Source organism: Bufo bufo, chromosome 6 (genome assembly GCF_905171765.1).
Source record: "Bufo bufo chromosome 6, aBufBuf1.1, whole genome shotgun sequence".
Taxonomy (NCBI): Eukaryota; Metazoa; Chordata; class Amphibia; order Anura; family Bufonidae; genus Bufo; species Bufo bufo.
Genome location: NC_053394.1, coordinates 412,524,788 through 412,542,401, shown reverse-complemented (window position 1 = coordinate 412,542,401; position 17,614 = coordinate 412,524,788). Strand labels below are relative to the sequence as shown.

General features: G+C 44.2%; 9 non-coding genes and 1 pseudogene across 9 annotated transcripts; all 10 read left to right on the top strand.

The window, feature by feature from the left end:
• Nucleotides 1-5,960: 5,960 nt before the first annotated feature.
• Nucleotides 5,961-6,131, top strand: LOC121006526 (annotated as a pseudogene).
• A 1,029-nt stretch (nt 6,132-7,160) lies between these two features.
• On the top strand, nt 7,161-7,351 carry LOC121006346. The gene has a single exon (XR_005780202.1). It is a non-coding gene; the product is annotated as a U2 spliceosomal RNA (small nuclear RNA).
• A 1,029-nt stretch (nt 7,352-8,380) lies between these two features.
• LOC121006345 lies at nt 8,381-8,571 on the top strand. The gene has a single exon (XR_005780201.1). It is a non-coding gene; the product is annotated as a U2 spliceosomal RNA (small nuclear RNA).
• A 1,030-nt stretch (nt 8,572-9,601) lies between these two features.
• LOC121006344 lies at nt 9,602-9,792 on the top strand. Its single transcript, XR_005780200.1, has one exon. It is a non-coding gene; the product is annotated as a U2 spliceosomal RNA (small nuclear RNA).
• A 1,030-nt stretch (nt 9,793-10,822) lies between these two features.
• Nucleotides 10,823-11,013, top strand: LOC121006342. The gene has a single exon (XR_005780199.1). It is a non-coding gene; the product is annotated as a U2 spliceosomal RNA (small nuclear RNA).
• Nucleotides 11,014-12,043: 1,030 nt separating this feature from the next.
• LOC121006341 lies at nt 12,044-12,234 on the top strand. Its single transcript, XR_005780198.1, has one exon. It is a non-coding gene; the product is annotated as a U2 spliceosomal RNA (small nuclear RNA).
• A 1,030-nt stretch (nt 12,235-13,264) lies between these two features.
• On the top strand, nt 13,265-13,455 carry LOC121006347. The gene has a single exon (XR_005780203.1). It is a non-coding gene; the product is annotated as a U2 spliceosomal RNA (small nuclear RNA).
• A 1,030-nt stretch (nt 13,456-14,485) lies between these two features.
• Nucleotides 14,486-14,676, top strand: LOC121006340. Its single transcript, XR_005780197.1, has one exon. It is a non-coding gene; the product is annotated as a U2 spliceosomal RNA (small nuclear RNA).
• Nucleotides 14,677-15,707: 1,031 nt separating this feature from the next.
• LOC121006339 lies at nt 15,708-15,898 on the top strand. The gene has a single exon (XR_005780196.1). It is a non-coding gene; the product is annotated as a U2 spliceosomal RNA (small nuclear RNA).
• A 1,029-nt stretch (nt 15,899-16,927) lies between these two features.
• On the top strand, nt 16,928-17,118 carry LOC121006338. Its single transcript, XR_005780195.1, has one exon. It is a non-coding gene; the product is annotated as a U2 spliceosomal RNA (small nuclear RNA).
• The last annotated feature ends 496 nt before the right edge of the window (nt 17,119-17,614 follow it).

Sequence of the window (17,614 nt, the reverse complement as noted above, 5' to 3'; positions counted from 1 at the left end):
CCTTCAGTTTTGTATCACGCTTATGCTTGTTCAAAATGAATTAAATCGCATAGCAACTGCGCGATAAAAACTGAACGCGATGGCAGACAAAATAGAATGAACTTGCTTGCGAAATTGCAGTTTTCACTGAAAGTATCCGCACTCTGCAAGGGGCCTTAGATTTTTTTTTATTTATTTATTTATTTTTTTGTTGTGTGCGTGCAGAATTAACCTTTGCAATGCAAGGGTAGGATCAGCAGCAAATGAATGCACAATAAAAACTGCAAGTAATAGCTAATGCGTTGGGGTACGTCAAACACTGCTACTGCCTGCGTTCAATCCATATTTTGTGGGACGGAACAGCTAATAAAACAGTCCTATCGTCCTCTGAAATGCAGAGCAATGCACATGCCTGTACTGTTTTTTGCGGTCCCCGCCTTCCCATGTCCTGCTTTCTGCAATTTGCGGAATGGATCGAGCCCATTGTAGACATGCCTTTTCTTGTACGCAAAAGGGACAAGAATAGGACATGCTATATATTTTTTGTGGTGCCTCGGAATGGATCCGCACAACAAACTGCGGCTCTGATGCGGACCAAAACAATGGTCGTGTGCATGAGGCCTAATTGTGAAGTCCTTGTAATGAACAGTTAACAATACTTGTGGCCTCACAAACAGAAACTGACTATAGGCCCAGTAGTCGATGGATCCTCTCCTGACATATGTTGGCTGTGTCTCTATCTTTCTCTCAGGATCATCCCCACTTTCTCTTCTGGCTTGTTGTTTAGCTCCATTCCTGTTAGTTTTCAATATCACATGAAAAGCAGTCTGTTGTTGTTGTTGTTGTTGTTGTGGTGGTGCGCTTAGGAAACAGCGTCATCTTGTGGTCAAATGTCAGATTGTCGGTTTATAAGCACCTTGTTTACACAATGAGAGACAATGAGAGCTGTTTTCCCCAAATAACTGAAGTGTGAGCCTACTTGAACTAACAGGAAAGTTAAAGGACAGACGTCTAGCTATTTGTATAACCAACACAGTGCTGTAAATGTTTTGTGTGCATGATATGACATATGAACAGAACAGACGGGATTGAGTGCTGCATATGACTCATGATCATCATAATTTCTTCCTCTAAATATGGTGGCATTCTGCACTGCACCATGTTCTTAAATTTAACATTTTAGTCCATTACATACATACATACATACATACATACATACATACATACATACATACTCATACTTACTTGCCTGTCCAGTCTATCTCCAAGTTCAGTCAGGTGTGCATGATGGTTATTAGATTTTGGTGAGTAATATTGCTCACTGTTATCCATATTCTCCCTGTTTGTATGTAAGCTAATTGAGTTTCATATCTCTTTAAATATATCTCTAATGTGTTTATTTCAGGCCCCTTTGCGGTCGGTCGGTCGGTCGGTCGGTCGGTCGGTCGGTCGGTCGGTCGGTCGGTCGGTCGGTCTCCTCTGTGCATGTATGTTCTTAAAGGAAAGTGATGCAAGTCAAGTGATGCTACAGTAGAGTACAGTGCTGGCTGTAGTTCTCCACTTCTCCACTCAAGATGGTGTGCAATTCTGACAGAGGTAAGATATATTTTTTATTTTTATAATCAATTTTTGCATAACATGTCTTGACAACTCTTCATTGTTTATCTGATTTGTGTTTTTTTTGCTCCTTGTCAATACACAATACCTCAAACACCTCAAAAATTTAATTTTCTAAATTATTTCTATTCCCAGTAATGCCCCCTTAAAACGGCCTTCTGTTTATTTGTATACACTTCACACTAGATCTCACCATTCTTACAGAAGGGATTCAGTCACACTCAAATCTTTCTTGCTGTTTATCTTTATCTATCTATATACACTCACCTAAAGAATTATTAGGAACACCTGTTCTACTGTTCTATTTCTTATTAATGTGATTATCTAGTCAACCAATCACATGGCAGTTGCTTCAATGCATTTAGGGGTGCATTTAGGGGTGTTGTCCGGTCAGAGGAGAATGGGCCGACTGATTCAAGCTGATAGAAGAGCAACGTTGACTGAAATAACCACTCGTTACAAGCGAGGTATGCAGCAAAGCATTTGTGAAGCCACAACACACACACAACCTTAAGATGGGCTACAACAGCAGAAGACCCCACCGGGTACCACTCATCTCCACTACAAATAGGAAAAAGAGGTTACAATTTGCACGAGCTCACCAAAATTTGACTGTTCAAGACTGGAAAAATGGTTTCTTGAACATGACAATGAGTTCACTGTACTAAAATGGCCCCCACAGTTCCCAGATCGCAACCTAATAGAGCATCTTTGGGATGTGGTGGAACGGGAGCTTCGGGAGCTTCGTGCCCTGGATGTGCATCCCTCAAATCTCCATCAACTGCAAGATGCTATCCTATATCCTATCAATATGTGCCAACATTTCTAAAGAATGCTATGCTATCAGCACCTTATTGAATCAATGGGTGTGTGTGTGTGTGTGTGTGTGTGTGTGTGTGTGTGTGTGTGTGTGTGTGTGTGTGTGTGTGTGTGTGTGACCAAGGTTCCTGACCTCGATTAGGTAAGAGCCGGTAATTTTAAGTGTCAGCTAGTAAAGACTGACACTATTGGTTATTTACTGTGTCTGTAAAGCAAATCCGAGACAGATCTTTCTTACTAGGACCAGCCACAGTGCTGTCGTTACAGGCAGGGTTTTGGTTAGGGATAAAGCCTGCCTGCCTGCCTGCCTGCGAGCGATACAGGAGCTTTGTCAGTCTAGGTGTTGGAAACTGAGAGAGAGTTTGTTTGGCCCCAGACTATACTATAAGGCTTGGCCCCAGACTATACTATAAGGCTATATTGTTTGTGAAAAATCATGTGGACTTCAGATTCACCCAAGGACGTATGTGCTGCAGCCGCAGCCTGGTGTAAACAAACACCAGACTTGCTTGAGGTTAATATTTTTCATTGAAACTGCCTTTTTTGTCACTTTACTTATGTGTGAATAAAGCACTGCACTGCACTGAAATAAGTTCACTGAAATAAGTTAAATACATTGTCATTTACTGCATTCGCAAACCTGTCCTGTCTACGTGAGTGAGTGAGTGAGTGTGTGTATGTATGTATATATATATATATATATATATATATATATATATATATATATATATATATAGATAGATTAGATATATTCACTCACTCACATAAAATAATGATAATGCTAACTTATAATAAAATCATGGAGTAGATATATCATTTCATTTATTGACATATATTTAAACATACATGTTATTAAAAAAGATAACCAAACCATTAAATAATGTTCCAAGACAATTTTATTGGATAGTAAGGGATTGTTCACGCAAAAAAGTTTTGTGTGTTCATTATACATGCATTAAGTGTTTCACATAATTTATATAAATGAACTTTTATTTCAATGGGTCATCATCAAGATGTTGACAGCACTCTGTATGAGATAATAATAAAGAATGTATTTGTCCACCCCCACCACTGACCCACCACTGACTGTGACACATTTTGTCAATGTTCAAGATACATGAAAGTGAATACAAAATATATTCATTATAGATGCTGAAATTTCTATTAATAAATTTTCATCTATATTTTTATTTAAAATAAAAAACACATCAGAAAATCTTTTCAAAACAATAAATAAACAAAACATAGTACAAACTGGGTACATTAATGTAGTACATATCAGTTAGTGAGTAATTCAATTCTCTCCACTTTCCATATGCCCTCTGTGGCAAACCTAGCCACTTACTTTCTTGTCTGTACCTCTTCACCTCCCCCCTTTTTCCTGTCCCATTGTTTTCCCAGCAGGGTGTTGTCTCAGCCCTTGCTATTGTCTGACCCCACTTTTCCTTGTACCATAGTAATCTATGTATTGTATGTAAATTCGGCTGTTGGCAGTTTGAACCCAGGTGCGCATGCGTAGTAAAAGTTAGTTGACTCCCAAACTGTGTGTCAGTCACTGGGGAAATTGTCTCTTGGTTATTGACCTGCTTCTTCAGCTACAAGGGTATTTAAGTGAAGATATTAAGGGTATACCGTGAAGCTCTGCAACACCGTAACACCGTCAGCATCAAAATCCCCACCTTTCCGATTATCCCACATGTAAATAACATACAGCCTAGCTAGATAACGCAATATTCACACATACATCTACTGACACTTCCTCCTGTTTTAAAAAAAAAAATATTCCATCACAGACTTTCCAACACACACACACACACACACACACACACACACACACACACACACACACACACACACACACACACACACACACACAAAATAATAAACCACAGCATACGATCATTTACCCTAACCCCTCGCACCCATTCCATACATCGCCACCTTCCAGTTTCAAACTGTCACACCAGTCAGAGCAGTCACCAGTGTCCACCCATTTTCTTCCACACACCTTTTTGCGTACTCACAGTCACTCAGTCCAAAACAAATGTTTTACTGATTCAGGCGCACCACATCCAGGCCTCGGACATACATCCACTCTTACCAGATCCCTTTTCTTCTGTACCTCCCTCACAGGCAACACATTCTGCCATCCCATCCACACAACATCCTTCTGCCTATTGGACACCCCTTTGATTGACAATTTCTTCCATACATACGCACACCGTCTCAGTCACCACATGCAAGTCCGTCAGATCACACACAATCTCACCCTCTCTCATACCCTGCAACATGCGTTTCTTTTCTTTGAAATCTTTCATTGGTTTAGACAGCAAAGCGTATTTCCTAACAAACTTCTCAATCACAGCATACCCATTCCGGACATCTAAAAGACACAGGTACAGTCGCATCCCTCACACTCTAACGCAACCCATACATCATCCACCCAGCCAAGTATCTTGCCATACACGCCCTTTTTTTATCCATCTTGACAACAAACATTTCAATTTAATAGAGTCCCAAAAACACTTTTAAATTTTGAAAATTCAATCCTCTATTTAGCAATTTTTTGTAAACATGTTCCCTATTCAGCTTTTCCATTTTACTCCCCCCCCCCCCCCCCCCCACAGAAACGAGAACATCTATTTTTCCACCTTTCTAACATTTTTTGTACGGCAAACTCCAGCCACAAATAGAACAATAGGCAAAATGACCGCTTTTATTATCAGCACCTTAGCAGTCAAAGATAGCTGGCGCAGTCGCCAAAAATTTAACTTCCGTACCACTTTCTTATCGCAGTCATCACAAATTTCAGTCCCTTTAAAGTCATCATTCAGCTACATACCTAGCACTTTTACCGCACCCTTTTCATTTTGCACATCCTCTAGCAACACACTATCATCCCCAAAACATTTAAATACAGATTTATCAAAGTTTGCCTTAAATGCAGACGCACCACAACCATCCTCTCCTCATAGTCGCCAAATTATTGCAGACAATCACCACATCGTCCATATATCCCAAACACTTCACAGTCTTGCCCTTACTACCTGGCACAAGCAAACCTTTCATCACCTAGTCCTTGCGAAACAAACACAACACCTCAATCACATAAAAGAACAGAAGAGGGGACAGCGGGCACCCCTGCCTGGTATTGTTTCCTAACAAACTCCAAAATGGCAGTACGCATCTAATGTTCAATTATAAGACATTGTGGATAGTTTGTCCTACAACATTACAATTCTCATTTCCCAAACCCAATCACTGAATAATCTATTAAACTGAGGGAGATGAGGCTCCAAACGCATACAATACCAAATAAATAAATTCCATCAATTAGTTACCCACAATTCTCCTCAATCTTTAATATGCCTAAAAATTTAAAATTATTCTAATATTATATGAATATTTATTATTTGTATTTTCTATATTAAAGGTTCACAAAGTACAAAGTCACTGCAATCTAGATGACCTTATTGAAGAAGGGGCTTCCACATGGTTTTGCATACAAATTTAAGGGAAACTTTTGATAAGTTGCCTATCTATTCAAGTCTTATAATCTATATAGACTTTAACTTTTGCATCCGTCGTCGTCGTCGCCGCCGACAAAAGAATATATTAAATGGATTTTTCGAACAGGGAGATGGAAAAAGAGCTTGCTCTGTCCACTCCACGCATTGACCTGGTATTGCAGTACCTCCAGGACCGGTGCACCCCTTCTAATCCAGTATGAAAAAACAGAATGAAATTGAAATGGATTGCAAGCATCATCCTTCCAGCCAAGCAAGTGGAAAGTTGTGTGTGTCGTGCCTCCTTCAGCTTCTCCTCTGTCTGCCCAGTCAGTGCAGTGTTGCTTTTTGCATATAATACCTGCATCTAGTCTGTCAATCTCCTAATTGCATCAGCTGTCGGTTGTTTCCAGCACCAAGCAACCCATTCAGCCAGTCTCCTCACACCCTGGATCCAATTAGGACTGATGATTGGTTAATTGGCTTATCACCTGAATGAATTGTTTGGACCTCCCCTCCTCCACGTTTGATTTGGGCCTGTTGTGCACACCTCGGAGGGTTGCTGAGTCGTCTCTGGCAGGCAATTGACCCTTTTTTGTATCAAGTTGGCTGGATGTAACCATTTAGCTTTTGCAGTGCTTCAATAAATGAGTAAAGTTTGCCTGTGTCTCCCTCTTGTGGATCTTTTGAACTGGATTACTTAGTGGCTAAAAAGTAGCCCAGCACTTCCTATGCAGCTGGACCTACCTTGTCTGTTCAATGGACGGAACACTGCGCGTGTCACAAGAGCCTTGTCAGGTCAAGAGGTCAAAGAGGTCAAGTAAGGTCAGCTATTGGATGACATCACAAGGGCCCTGATGGAACACTCAACAATGGTGCCGTGACATCACAATCAACAATGGTTATCCTTTTTTTTTTATTTTTTATTTTTTTTCCTTTCACTCACTACTATTCCTATCATGCTTTCTGCTTGGCGTGCTTTGGCACCGCACCAGGAATTTCGTGCGAAGAAAAGGCGTGTCCAAAAGTCGCGTGTGGGCGGAGCTATGCAGATAGCAAACACGAAAAGAAGCATGCTGGTGTGACTTCTGTGCGTAGGACGCGCGTGAACGTTTTCCCCGGTTTGTGAGAGAAAGAAGCCTCCCGGACTGTGTATTGGGCTGGGGACAGTAGTCTATTGCCTTCATTAGTGCTCTGCATTGGGGACCATCGGCCTGTACTGCGAACCCTTTTCAGGTTATCGCTTCTCGGCCTTTTGGCTAAGATCAAGTGTAGTATCTGTTCTTATCAGTTTAATATCTGATACGTCCCCTATCTGGGGACCATATATTAAATGGATTTTTCGAACAGGGAGATGGAAAAAGAGCTTGCTCTGTCCACTCCACGCATTGACCTGGTATTGCAGTACCTCCAGGACCGGTGCACCCCTTCTAATCCAGTATGAAAAAACAGAATGAAATTGAAATGGATTGCAAGCATCATCCTTCCAGCCAAGCAAGTGGAAAGTTGTGTGTGTCGTGCCTCCTTCAGCTTCTCCTCTGTCTGCCCAGTCAGTGCAGTGTTGCTTTTTGCATATAATACCTGCATCTAGTCTGTCAATCTCCTAATTGCATCAGCTGTCGGTTGTTTCCAGCACCAAGCAACCCATTCAGCCAGTCTCCTCACACCCTGGATCCAATTAGGACTGATGATTGGTTAATTGGCTTATCACCTGAATGAATTGTTTGGACCTCCCCTCCTCCACGTTTGATTTGGGCCTGTTGTGCACACCTCGGAGGGTTGCTGAGTCGTCTCTGGCAGGCAATTGACCCTTTTTTGTATCAAGTTGGCTGGATGTAACCATTTAGCTTTTGCAGTGCTTCAATAAATGAGTAAAGTTTGCCTGTGTCTCCCTCTTGTGGATCTTTTGAACTGGATTACTTAGTGGCTAAAAAGTAGCCCAGCACTTCCTATGCAGCTGGACCTACCTTGTCTGTTCAATGGACGGAACACTGCGCGTGTCACAAGAGCCTTGTCAGGTCAAGAGGTCAAAGAGGTCAAGTAAGGTCAGCTATTGGATGACATCACAAGGGCCCTGATGGAACACTCAACAATGGTGCCGTGACATCACAATCAACAATGGTTATCCTTTTTTTTTTATTTTTTATTTTTTTTCCTTTCACTCACTACTATTCCTATCATGCTTTCTGCTTGGCGTGCTTTGGCACCGCACCAGGAATTTCGTGCGAAGAAAAGGCGTGTCCAAAAGTCGCGTGTGGGCGGAGCTATGCAGATAGCAAACACGAAAAGAAGCATGCTGGTGTGACTTCTGTGCGTAGGACGCGCGTGAACGTTTTCCCCGGTTTGTGAGAGAAAGAAGCCTCCCGGACTGTGTATTGGGCTGGGGACAGTAGTCTATTGCCTTCATTAGTGCTCTGCATTGGGGACCATCGGCCTGTACTGCGAACCCTTTTCAGGTTATCGCTTCTCGGCCTTTTGGCTAAGATCAAGTGTAGTATCTGTTCTTATCAGTTTAATATCTGATACGTCCCCTATCTGGGGACCATATATTAAATGGATTTTTCGAACAGGGAGATGGAAAAAGAGCTTGCTCTGTCCACTCCACGCATTGACCTGGTATTGCAGTACCTCCAGGACCGGTGCACCCCTTCTAATCCAGTATGAAAAAACAGAATGAAATTGAAATGGATTGCAAGCATCATCCTTCCAGCCAAGCAAGTGGAAAGTTGTGTGTGTCGTGCCTCCTTCAGCTTCTCCTCTGTCTGCCCAGTCAGTGCAGTGTTGCTTTTTGCATATAATACCTGCATCTAGTCTGTCAATCTCCTAATTGCATCAGCTGTCGGTTGTTTCCAGCACCAAGCAACCCATTCAGCCAGTCTCCTCACACCCTGGATCCAATTAGGACTGATGATTGGTTAATTGGCTTATCACCTGAATGAATTGTTTGGACCTCCCCTCCTCCACGTTTGATTTGGGCCTGTTGTGCACACCTCGGAGGGTTGCTGAGTCGTCTCTGGCAGGCAATTGACCCTTTTTTGTATCAAGTTGGCTGGATGTAACCATTTAGCTTTTGCAGTGCTTCAATAAATGAGTAAAGTTTGCCTGTGTCTCCCTCTTGTGGATCTTTTGAACTGGATTACTTAGTGGCTAAAAAGTAGCCCAGCACTTCCTATGCAGCTGGACCTACCTTGTCTGTTCAATGGACGGAACACTGCGCGTGTCACAAGAGCCTTGTCAGGTCAAGAGGTCAAAGAGGTCAAGTAAGGTCAGCTATTGGATGACATCACAAGGGCCCTGATGGAACACTCAACAATGGTGCCGTGACATCACAATCAACAATGGTTATCCTTTTTTTTTTATTTTTTTTTTTTTTTTCCTTTCACTCACTACTATTCCTATCATGCTTTCTGCTTGGCGTGCTTTGGCACCGCACCAGGAATTTCGTGCGAAGAAAAGGCGTGTCCAAAAGTCGCGTGTGGGCGGAGCTATGCAGATAGCAAACACGAAAAGAAGCATGCTGGTGTGACTTCTGTGCGTAGGACGCGCGTGAACGTTTTCCCCGGTTTGTGAGAGAAAGAAGCCTCCCGGACTGTGTATTGGGCTGGGGACAGTAGTCTATTGCCTTCATTAGTGCTCTGCATTGGGGACCATCGGCCTGTACTGCGAACCCTTTTCAGGTTATCGCTTCTCGGCCTTTTGGCTAAGATCAAGTGTAGTATCTGTTCTTATCAGTTTAATATCTGATACGTCCCCTATCTGGGGACCATATATTAAATGGATTTTTCGAACAGGGAGATGGAAAAAGAGCTTGCTCTGTCCACTCCACGCATTGACCTGGTATTGCAGTACCTCCAGGACCGGTGCACCCCTTCTAATCCAGTATGAAAAAACAGAATGAAATTGAAATGGATTGCAAGCATCATCCTTCCAGCCAAGCAAGTGGAAAGTTGTGTGTGTCGTGCCTCCTTCAGCTTCTCCTCTGTCTGCCCAGTCAGTGCAGTGTTGCTTTTTGCATATAATACCTGCATCTAGTCTGTCAATCTCCTAATTGCATCAGCTGTCGGTTGTTTCCAGCACCAAGCAACCCATTCAGCCAGTCTCCTCACACCCTGGATCCAATTAGGACTGATGATTGGTTAATTGGCTTATCACCTGAATGAATTGTTTGGACCTCCCCTCCTCCACGTTTGATTTGGGCCTGTTGTGCACACCTCGGAGGGTTGCTGAGTCGTCTCTGGCAGGCAATTGACCCTTTTTTGTATCAAGTTGGCTGGATGTAACCATTTAGCTTTTGCAGTGCTTCAATAAATGAGTAAAGTTTGCCTGTGTCTCCCTCTTGTGGATCTTTTGAACTGGATTACTTAGTGGCTAAAAAGTAGCCCAGCACTTCCTATGCAGCTGGACCTACCTTGTCTGTTCAATGGACGGAACACTGCGCGTGTCACAAGAGCCTTGTCAGGTCAAGAGGTCAAAGAGGTCAAGTAAGGTCAGCTATTGGATGACATCACAAGGGCCCTGATGGAACACTCAACAATGGTGCCGTGACATCACAATCAACAATGGTTATCCTTTTTTTTTTATTTTTTATTTTTTTTTCCTTTCACTCACTACTATTCCTATCATGCTTTCTGCTTGGCGTGCTTTGGCACCGCACCAGGAATTTCGTGCGAAGAAAAGGCGTGTCCAAAAGTCGCGTGTGGGCGGAGCTATGCAGATAGCAAACACGAAAAGAAGCATGCTGGTGTGACTTCTGTGCGTAGGACGCGCGTGAACGTTTTCCCCGGTTTGTGAGAGAAAGAAGCCTCCCGGACTGTGTATTGGGCTGGGGACAGTAGTCTATTGCCTTCATTAGTGCTCTGCATTGGGGACCATCGGCCTGTACTGCGAACCCTTTTCAGGTTATCGCTTCTCGGCCTTTTGGCTAAGATCAAGTGTAGTATCTGTTCTTATCAGTTTAATATCTGATACGTCCCCTATCTGGGGACCATATATTAAATGGATTTTTCGAACAGGGAGATGGAAAAAGAGCTTGCTCTGTCCACTCCACGCATTGACCTGGTATTGCAGTACCTCCAGGACCGGTGCACCCCTTCTAATCCAGTATGAAAAAACAGAATGAAATTGAAATGGATTGCAAGCATCATCCTTCCAGCCAAGCAAGTGGAAAGTTGTGTGTGTCGTGCCTCCTTCAGCTTCTCCTCTGTCTGCCCAGTCAGTGCAGTGTTGCTTTTTGCATATAATACCTGCATCTAGTCTGTCAATCTCCTAATTGCATCAGCTGTCGGTTGTTTCCAGCACCAAGCAACCCATTCAGCCAGTCTCCTCACACCCTGGATCCAATTAGGACTGATGATTGGTTAATTGGCTTATCACCTGAATGAATTGTTTGGACCTCCCCTCCTCCACGTTTGATTTGGGCCTGTTGTGCACACCTCGGAGGGTTGCTGAGTCGTCTCTGGCAGGCAATTGACCCTTTTTTGTATCAAGTTGGCTGGATGTAACCATTTAGCTTTTGCAGTGCTTCAATAAATGAGTAAAGTTTGCCTGTGTCTCCCTCTTGTGGATCTTTTGAACTGGATTACTTAGTGGCTAAAAAGTAGCCCAGCACTTCCTATGCAGCTGGACCTACCTTGTCTGTTCAATGGACGGAACACTGCGCGTGTCACAAGAGCCTTGTCAGGTCAAGAGGTCAAAGAGGTCAAGTAAGGTCAGCTATTGGATGACATCACAAGGGCCCTGATGGAACACTCAACAATGGTGCCGTGACATCACAATCAACAATGGTTATCCTTTTTTTTTTTATTTTTTATTTTTTTTCCTTTCACTCACTACTATTCCTATCATGCTTTCTGCTTGGCGTGCTTTGGCACCGCACCAGGAATTTCGTGCGAAGAAAAGGCGTGTCCAAAAGTCGCGTGTGGGCGGAGCTATGCAGATAGCAAACACGAAAAGAAGCATGCTGGTGTGACTTCTGTGCGTAGGACGCGCGTGAACGTTTTCCCCGGTTTGTGAGAGAAAGAAGCCTCCCGGACTGTGTATTGGGCTGGGGACAGTAGTCTATTGCCTTCATTAGTGCTCTGCATTGGGGACCATCGGCCTGTACTGCGAACCCTTTTCAGGTTATCGCTTCTCGGCCTTTTGGCTAAGATCAAGTGTAGTATCTGTTCTTATCAGTTTAATATCTGATACGTCCCCTATCTGGGGACCATATATTAAATGGATTTTTCGAACAGGGAGATGGAAAAAGAGCTTGCTCTGTCCACTCCACGCATTGACCTGGTATTGCAGTACCTCCAGGACCGGTGCACCCCTTCTAATCCAGTATGAAAAAACAGAATGAAATTGAAATGGATTGCAAGCATCATCCTTCCAGCCAAGCAAGTGGAAAGTTGTGTGTGTCGTGCCTCCTTCAGCTTCTCCTCTGTCTGCCCAGTCAGTGCAGTGTTGCTTTTTGCATATAATACCTGCATCTAGTCTGTCAATCTCCTAATTGCATCAGCTGTCGGTTGTTTCCAGCACCAAGCAACCCATTCAGCCAGTCTCCTCACACCCTGGATCCAATTAGGACTGATGATTGGTTAATTGGCTTATCACCTGAATGAATTGTTTGGACCTCCCCTCCTCCACGTTTGATTTGGGCCTGTTGTGCACACCTCGGAGGGTTGCTGAGTCGTCTCTGGCAGGCAATTGACCCTTTTTTGTATCAAGTTGGCTGGATGTAACCATTTAGCTTTTGCAGTGCTTCAATAAATGAGTAAAGTTTGCCTGTGTCTCCCTCTTGTGGATCTTTTGAACTGGATTACTTAGTGGCTAAAAAGTAGCCCAGCACTTCCTATGCAGCTGGACCTACCTTGTCTGTTCAATGGACGGAACACTGCGCGTGTCACAAGAGCCTTGTCAGGTCAAGAGGTCAAAGAGGTCAAGTAAGGTCAGCTATTGGATGACATCACAAGGGCCCTGATGGAACACTCAACAATGGTGCCGTGACATCACAATCAACAATGGTTATCCTTTTTTTTTTTTTTTTTTTTTTTTTTTCCTTTCACTCACTACTATTCCTATCATGCTTTCTGCTTGGCGTGCTTTGGCACCGCACCAGGAATTTCGTGCGAAGAAAAGGCGTGTCCAAAAGTCGCGTGTGGGCGGAGCTATGCAGATAGCAAACACGAAAAGAAGCATGCTGGTGTGACTTCTGTGCGTAGGACGCGCGTGAACGTTTTCCCCGGTTTGTGAGAGAAAGAAGCCTCCCGGACTGTGTATTGGGCTGGGGACAGTAGTCTATTGCCTTCATTAGTGCTCTGCATTGGGGACCATCGGCCTGTACTGCGAACCCTTTTCAGGTTATCGCTTCTCGGCCTTTTGGCTAAGATCAAGTGTAGGATCTGTTCTTATCAGTTTAATATCTGATACGTCCCCTATCTGGGGACCATATATTAAATGGATTTTTCGAACAGGGAGATGGAAAAAGAGCTTGCTCTGTCCACTCCACGCATTGACCTGGTATTGCAGTACCTCCAGGACCGGTGCACCCCTTCTAATCCAGTATGAAAAAACAGAATGAAATTGAAATGGATTGCAAGCATCATCCTTCCAGCCAAGCAAGTGGAAAGTTGTGTGTGTCGTGCCTCCTTCAGCTTCTCCTCTGTCTGCCCAGTCAGTGCAGTGTTGCTTTTTGCATATAATACCTGCATCTAGTCTGTCAATCTCCTAATTGCATCAGCTGTCGGTTGTTTCCAGCACCAAGCAACCCATTCAGCCAGTCTCCTCACACCCTGGATCCAATTAGGACTGATGATTGGTTAATTGGCTTATCACCTGAATGAATTGTTTGGACCTCCCCTCCTCCACGTTTGATTTGGGCCTGTTGTGCACACCTCGGAGGGTTGCTGAGTCGTCTCTGGCAGGCAATTGACCCTTTTTTGTATCAAGTTGGCTGGATGTAACCATTTAGCTTTTGCAGTGCTTCAATAAATGAGTAAAGTTTGCCTGTGTCTCCCTCTTGTGGATCTTTTGAACTGGATTACTTAGTGGCTAAAAAGTAGCCCAGCACTTCCTATGCAGCTGGACCTACCTTGTCTGTTCAATGGACGGAACACTGCGCGTGTCACAAGAGCCTTGTCAGGTCAAGAGGTCAAAGAGGTCAAGTAAGGTCAGCTATTGGATGACATCACAAGGGCCCTGATGGAACACTCAACAATGGTGCCGTGACATCACAATCAACAATGGTTATCCTTTTTTTTTTTTTTTTTTTTTTTTTTTCCTTTCACTCACTACTATTCCTATCATGCTTTCTGCTTGGCGTGCTTTGGCACCGCACCAGGAATTTCGTGCGAAGAAAAGGCGTGTCCAAAAGTCGCGTGTGGGCGGAGCTATGCAGATAGCAAACACGAAAAGAAGCATGCTGGTGTGACTTCTGTGCGTAGGACGCGCGTGAACGTTTTCCCCGGTTTGTGAGAGAAAGAAGCCTCCCGGACTGTGTATTGGGCTGGGGACAGTAGTCTATTGCCTTCATTAGTGCTCTGCATTGGGGACCATCGGCCTGTACTGCGAACCCTTTTCAGGTTATCGCTTCTCGGCCTTTTGGCTAAGATCAAGTGTAGTATCTGTTCTTATCAGTTTAATATCTGATACGTCCCCTATCTGGGGACCATATATTAAATGGATTTTTCGAACAGGGAGATGGAAAAAGAGCTTGCTCTGTCCACTCCACGCATTGACCTGGTATTGCAGTACCTCCAGGACCGGTGCACCCCTTCTAATCCAGTATGAAAAAACAGAATGAAATTGAAATGGATTGCAAGCATCATCCTTCCAGCCAAGCAAGTGGAAAGTTGTGTGTGTCGTGCCTCCTTCAGCTTCTCCTCTGTCTGCCCAGTCAGTGCAGTGTTGCTTTTTGCATATAATACCTGCATCTAGTCTGTCAATCTCCTAATTGCATCAGCTGTCGGTTGTTTCCAGCACCAAGCAACCCATTCAGCCAGTCTCCTCACACCCTGGATCCAATTAGGACTGATGATTGGTTAATTGGCTTATCACCTGAATGAATTGTTTGGACCTCCCCTCCTCCACGTTTGATTTGGGCCTGTTGTGCACACCTCGGAGGGTTGCTGAGTCGTCTCTGGCAGGCAATTGACCCTTTTTTGTATCAAGTTGGCTGGATGTAACCATTTAGCTTTTGCAGTGCTTCAATAAATGAGTAAAGTTTGCCTGTGTCTCCCTCTTGTGGATCTTTTGAACTGGATTACTTAGTGGCTAAAAAGTAGCCCAGCACTTCCTATGCAGCTGGACCTACCTTGTCTGTTCAATGGACGGAACACTGCGCGTGTCACAAGAGCCTTGTCAGGTCAAGAGGTCAAAGAGGTCAAGTAAGGTCAGCTATTGGATGACATCACAAGGGCCCTGATGGAACACTCAACAATGGTGCCGTGACATCACAATCAACAATGGTTATCCTTTTTTTTTTTTTTTTTTTTTTTTTTTTCCTTTCACTCACTACTATTCCTATCATGCTTTCTGCTTGGCGTGCTTTGGCACCGCACCAGGAATTTCGTGCGAAGAAAAGGCGTGTCCAAAAGTCGCGTGTGGGCGGAGCTATGCAGATAGCAAACACGAAAAGAAGCATGCTGGTGTGACTTCTGTGCGTAGGACGCGCGTGAACGTTTTCCCCGGTTTGTGAGAGAAAGAAGCCTCCCGGACTGTGTATTGGGCTGGGGACAGTAGTCTATTGCCTTCATTAGTGCTCTGCATTGGGGACCATCGGCCTGTACTGCGAACCCTTTTCAGGTTATCGCTTCTCGGCCTTTTGGCTAAGATCAAGTGTAGTATCTGTTCTTATCAGTTTAATATCTGATACGTCCCCTATCTGGGGACCATATATTAAATGGATTTTTCGAACAGGGAGATGGAAAAAGAGCTTGCTCTGTCCACTCCACGCATTGACCTGGTATTGCAGTACCTCCAGGACCGGTGCACCCCTTCTAATCCAGTATGAAAAAACAGAATGAAATTGAAATGGATTGCAAGCATCATCCTTCCAGCCAAGCAAGTGGAAAGTTGTGTGTGTCGTGCCTCCTTCAGCTTCTCCTCTGTCTGCCCAGTCAGTGCAGTGTTGCTTTTTGCATATAATACCTGCATCTAGTCTGTCAATCTCCTAATTGCATCAGCTGTCGGTTGTTTCCAGCACCAAGCAACCCATTCAGCCAGTCTCCTCACACCCTGGATCCAATTAGGACTGATGATTGGTTAATTGGCTTATCACCTGAATGAATTGTTTGGACCTCCCCTCCTCCACGTTTGATTTGGGCCTGTTGTGCACACCTCGGAGGGTTGCTGAGTCGTCTCTGGCAGGCAATTGACCCTTTTTTGTATCAAGTTGGCTGGATGTAACCATTTAGCTTTTGCAGTGCTTCAATAAATGAGTAAAGTTTGCCTGTGTCTCCCTCTTGTGGATCTTTTGAACTGGATTACTTAGTGGCTAAAAAGTAGCCCAGCACTTCCTATGCAGCTGGACCTACCTTGTCTGTTCAATGGACGGAACACTGCGCGTGTCACAAGAGCCTTGTCAGGTCAAGAGGTCAAAGAGGTCAAGTAAGGTCAGCTATTGGATGACATCACAAGGGCCCTGATGGAACACTCAACAATGGTGCCGTGACATCACAATCAACAATGGTTATCCTTTTTTTTTTATTTTTTTTTTTTTTTCCTTTCACTCACTACTATTCCTATCATGCTTTCTGCTTGGCGTGCTTTGGCACCGCACCAGGAATTTCGTGCGAAGAAAAGGCGTGTCCAAAAGTCGCGTGTGGGCGGAGCTATGCAGATAGCAAACACGAAAAGAAGCATGCTGGTGTGACTTCTGTGCGTAGGACGCGCGTGAACGTTTTCCCCGGTTTGTGAGAGAAAGAAGCCTCCCGGACTGTGTATTGGGCTGGGGACAGTAGTCTATTGCCTTCATTAGTGCTCTGCATTGGGGACCATCGGCCTGTACTGCGAACCCTTTTCAGGTTATCGCTTCTCGGCCTTTTGGCTAAGATCAAGTGTAGTATCTGTTCTTATCAGTTTAATATCTGATACGTCCCCTATCTGGGGACCATATATTAAATGGATTTTTCGAACAGGGAGATGGAAAAAGAGCTTGCTCTGTCCACTCCACGCATTGACCTGGTATTGCAGTACCTCCAGGACCGGTGCACCCCTTCTAATCCAGTATGAAAAAACAGAATGAAATTGAAATGGATTGCAAGCATCATCCTTCCAGCCAAGCAAGTGGAAAGTTGTGTGTGTCGTGCCTCCTTCAGCTTCTCCTCTGTCTGCCCAGTCAGTGCAGTGTTGCTTTTTGCATATAATACCTGCATCTAGTCTGTCAATCTCCTAATTGCATCAGCTGTCGGTTGTTTCCAGCACCAAGCAACCCATTCAGCCAGTCTCCTCACACCCTGGATCCAATTAGGACTGATGATTGGTTAATTGGCTTATCACCTGAATGAATTGTTTGGACCTCCCCTCCTCCACGTTTGATTTGGGCCTGTTGTGCACACCTCGGAGGGTTGCTGAGTCGTCTCTGGCAGGCAATTGACCCTTTTTTGTATCAAGTTGGCTGGATGTAACCATTTAGCTTTTGCAGTGCTTCAATAAATGAGTAAAGTTTGCCTGTGTCTCCCTCTTGTGGATCTTTTGAACTGGATTACTTAGTG